The sequence below is a fragment of the Nomia melanderi genome, unplaced genomic scaffold, assembly GCF_051020985.1.
Source record: "Nomia melanderi isolate GNS246 unplaced genomic scaffold, iyNomMela1 scaffold0150, whole genome shotgun sequence".
Classification (NCBI taxonomy): Eukaryota; Metazoa; Arthropoda; class Insecta; order Hymenoptera; family Halictidae; genus Nomia; species Nomia melanderi.
Window position 1 is genome coordinate 90001 of NW_027475265.1, and position 5000 is coordinate 95000.

Below are 5000 nucleotides of genomic sequence, written 5' to 3' on the forward strand. Positions count from 1 at the left end.
TCCGTGTTTCGAGGCCCAAAAAAGTGGTAAACGTCGAGGAGAAATCCATTTTCGAAGTATAAACGCGAAGTGCAAGTGATTCCGGGCATTCTGTGCTAAGAATCGTGAAATTCGGTCAGCGAGGGCCGAATTTACCGAGGAAATAGAGTTAGCGTCGGTCGGTGACGTCATCTGGCGTCACCTGAAATTTCGAAGACTCGTTCCCGTCTTAATAACCGCGGGATCGTAGAATCGCCGCGGCCAGTGGCGTAAATAAAACATTCGGACACAGTGTTGTGATAATCTCTAGTGAATTGTCGCAAATTAAGGATATTCATCGATATATATCCCGGTATCAACGACAACAGATTTGTCGACGCCATCTTGGACGCCATATTGGCGGCCATATTGGCGGCCATATTCTGACGTCACACGCCGCCAGCAGCTCCCCTCAGCGTCAACGACGGCGCCGCCAGCAAGCAGTCCTCGCCGCAGCAGCGCCGCCATCGGCCAAATAGGAAAGCAGCCAGTCGAGTCCCATCCGCCACGCCGTCAACTTCGACCGCGAGGCGAGATGCTGGGAGCGTCGCGAAAGCGACCGGCTGATGAAAGGTCGGAGTCGGATTACTCCGACGCCGGCGGCGAATCGAGCCCCTATTTTAGCTCCGAGGAAACGGAAGAGCTCGACAGCCCCATCAGGGATGCGTACAAGGCAGGCAAGGCAGGAAAGGAGTGGACAACCGTCCGCACCAAAAAGAAGCGCAAGACGAAGCCGAAGGCTGCAAAGCAGCTGAAAATGGAGAAACCCACCGAGGTCCCACCAGCAACGGAGCCCGCCCCAAAACCAGAGGAGACTGCAGCGAGGGGGAAGGCTTCACCCACGAGAAAGGAGGTGCCCCCGCAGAGTGACAGACCCAGATCCACCGAGGCAGCAGTGGGTAAGTCCAAGCACCTGAACCAAATTATTATGGAAAGCATCGCCACGAAAATCGAGGCTGACAACCGCGTAAAGGCAGCGATAATCAACGCGGTAACGGAGCTGACCCAGCTACTAAACCAGGCGCTCGTTGATAAGAGCAATCTCGAGGGCCAAATAAAGGCCCTCAAATCCGCGGTTCTCTCCCGCGCCACCGCCCCCACAATCCACCATACCGCGACACGCGCCCCCCCCACCGCGGCCCCGCGGTCCCCCAGATTGGCCCCCACCCCTCCCGCGGCGACAAACGGCAAACCCGAGACACAACGGGAAATGACCTGGGCGGAAAAGGCCCAAATCCCCAAACGAATAATATCGATCGCGAACCCCAAACGCGAGCAACCGAACGTGATAAAAATCGTCCCGAGCGACAATAAAACGTACGCCGACTCAGCGGCAACGCGGAAAGCCGTCCTGGAGATGGTCTCCCCGGAGGCCAGCAAGCTTCAGGTCCGAAGCGTCCGTCTCCTCCAGGGGAACGGTATAATTATCGAGGCCGCAAAGGGATGCGACCTCTCGACCCTCTCCGCCCACCCGAAGCTCAAGTCAGCCGGTTTCACGGCAGCGGCGCCCCCAAAGTCGAGCCCTAGAATGATTGTGCACAACGTACCGCGGACCGAAAACGACCGATCCCTGATCGAGGCGATCGTCGAGCAAAACTTCAAGGGTAAGGACAAGGCCGTCGTTAGGGAGCAAACGAAGGTCTCCTTCAAATCAGGACCCAAAGACAAGGACACCTGCAATGTCATCTTCGAGGTGTCAAATAAAGTCCGCGAACTGATGAAGAACAAGGGCATCCTCTACATCGGCTGGGAACATTGCCGCGCGAGGGACTACATTGTAGCCACGCGCTGCTATAAATGCCAATCCTTCGGGCACACGACCAAGTACTGCCGCGCCCCTAAGGAAATTTGCGGACACTGTGCCGCCGAAGGACACTCCTTCAAGGAGTGCCCAAACAAAACCAAGTCCCCCGTCTGCTCCAACTGCCGGAAGGCCGGCAAGGAGCACAAGCACTCCGTTAAGCTGGAACAATGCCCAGCGCATAAAGCGGCACTAGAGCGGGTCCTTCAACAAACCGACTATGAATAACGCCCATAGTCGTACCCATAGCCAGACCCTGAAACTGGCACAATTAAACATGCGCGGATCCCAAATCGTCTCCCTCGAAATGTCCCGGATTATGGAGGAGAAGAATATCGACATCCTGTTCATGCAGGAGCCGTACAACGTGAAGGGCAAATTCATCGGCCTCACGAATTGCACGGCAGTCACGGGCGCGGAGCCTGGCAACCGAGCCATGGCTGGTATCGCGATACGCAATCCCAACCTCGAGTCCCTTAAGCTGTCGCATGTCAGCGACGACTATTGTACGTGTATCGAGGTAACAGGACCATTCGGGAAACTGTACCTCGCTAGCGTATATTTCAAATTCTCGCACGATATCGAAAGATATCTGGCGAGAATCTCGCAAATATGCCGCTCCCTCCGCGGACAGAGATTAATAATCGCTGCCGATGCCAACGCGAAGTCCTCGATTTGGCACAGCACCACAACCGATCCGCGAGGCGAAGAATTGGAATGGGTCGTAACCCAGGAAAATCTAGTAGTTCTCAACGAACCCGGTAACGCCCCCACATTCCGCAACCATAAAGGATCCTCCAACGTAGATGTAACGCTGTCAAGCCTACCGACCGTCGGGCACATAGGAAGCTGGAAGGTCCATGAAAATTGGACATCCAGCGACCACAACGCGATCACCTTCACGTACAAGGCCCCCACCACAATGGGACCCGCCTCCGCGAGCCCCAGATTTAATACATCCAGGGCCGATTGGGCTAAATTCCAATCGAACCTGGAAATAATCAAAAGCAGCCTCCTCCGCGATTCCCGGCTGGACAGCAAATCTGCAATTGAGGCCTCAGCTGCGTCCCTCCAAGACGCAATCATTACGGCTGCGCAAAAATCCCTCCCGAGAAAGAAAATTTTCCCGAAATCGGTTCCCTGGTGGACGGAAAACCTGTCCCGGCTAAAGAAGAAAACTTACCGCATGCGGAAGTCCTTCCAAGTCGAGTCGGACCCTTCCATCAGGGAGGCGAAACGCGTCGCGTACCTTCAGATTCGCAGGAAGTATTCCTACGAAATTCAGACCGCCAAGCGATCAAGCTGGCGGGACTTCGTAACGGAATCCTGCGCGAAAAACCCATGGGGAGCGGCGTATAAAATCTGCGTCAAAAAGATCAGCCCCGACAAAGCCCTGGCCACTTCCCCGGTTCTGTCCGGTTCCACTATCACGTGGGAGGAGACCGCGTTAAGTCTCCTCCACGCCCTTGTTCCCGACGACGCCCCGGACACGCTCGAGTGTCAACGTCGTAAAAGGTCCGCGAGCGTAACCCCCCCGGATACCCCAGACACTCCGCCCTTCACGGAACAGGAAATTTGCCATGCAATCGGCTCGATTCGCAATGGCAAAGCTCCAGGTTCCGACCTTATCGAGGTCAGAATGCTTAAGGCCGCTTATCCGGTCCTAATAAGCGAAATCTCAGCCCTCTTCAACGGCTGCCTGTCACAAGGCAGCTTCCCGAAGCCATGGAAATATGGCTCGATACGCGCCCTCCTCAAAAGCCCCGATAGGGACGAGTCTGCGGCCAGCTCCTACAGGCCCATCTGCCTTCTCTCGGTGGTTGGGAAATCCCTGGAGAAGCTGATCCGCGAAAGGCTGGAGCCCATTTTTCTCCACCCCGGCTATGCTTCCCCTAGGCAGTTCGGCTTCCGAAAGGGAAGGTCGACGACTGACGCCATCCGCGCCGTCCGCAGCGGGCTCGAGGGGTCAACGACAAAATACGCGCTTGCGATTTTGTTCGACATCTCGGGCGCGTTCGACAACGTATGGTGGCCCAGCGTCCTCTTTCGCCTCAAGGAGCGGAACTGCCCGCGAAACCTATATAGACTCGTCGCGGATTATCTCAACGACCGTACGGCCTCACTGATAGGGAAATTGACCCGTGTCGAGAAACAGGTAACCAGAGGCTGTCCTCAGGGCTCAATCTTAGGGCCCAGCCTCTGGAACCTTGTGTTCGATAGCCTGCTGATCACCCTGGCCAACGAGGGCGTAGAGGCGTTCGCCTACGCGGACGACCTCCTTATCCTCGTCCCAGGAAACAGCAGGCTCGAGTTGCAGGAAAAGGGACAGCACGCGACAACCATCATTGAGAAATGGTGCGAGTCCGAGAAGCTGACCCTTTCACAGGAAAAAGCAGAGATGATCCTCTTCCGTGGTCATCTCGATATTCGAAGGCCCCCAACAATTAAGATTCAATCGAGGCAAATACGTATGGTCGAAACCGTAAAATATCTCGGCGTCTACCTCGATCAAGGCCTGAGGATCCGGACGCACGCCCGGAAAATCAGGTCGAAGTGCGCCGAGAAATATAACTCCATGGCCGCCATAGCCCGCAGGAACTGGGGACTCAAATACGAGTCCCTAGATGTTCTATACAAGGGACTTTTCCTGCCAATCGCCACGTACGCCGCCCCCGCGTGGAGCGACCTGGTAAATAAGACCTCAGCCTCAGAACTCCTAAGGGCGCAAAGGTACGCTCTCCTGCGTACCACCAAAGCCTATAGGACAGTATCTACCGACGCTCTACACATAATCGCTGGTGCTCCTCCGGTTGACCTCGTTATCAGACGAGCGGCAGCCCTGTATGATGCGCGAACTCCCGCCCCCGCAGCGGGCGGCGCTGTGGAGGACCCCGTCGAGGAACAAGCCTCCGAGTCCCTGCTTAGCGTATGGCAGGAGCGCTGGGATGACTCTGCCCACGGCAGATACACCCACCGCTTCCTGCCGTGCGTGAGGCAGCGGATGAGCATGGGATGGTTCTCTTTGAACCATTACATATCCCAGATCATCTCGGGACACGGTGACTTCGCGGACAAACTCCACAGCAGAGGGCTAGCCGATAGCCCCCGCTGCCGCTGCGGCGCCCCCAACGAGACACCCAGCCACCTGTTATTCGAATGCCCTATGTATAACGCAGAACGC

At 56.2% G+C, this 5000-nt stretch overlaps 1 pseudogene; it reads left to right on the plus strand.

Moving 5' to 3' along the window:
- Positions 1–5000, plus strand: part of LOC143175646 (large subunit ribosomal RNA) — a 10269-nt pseudogene that overhangs the window by 2880 nt on the left and 2389 nt on the right.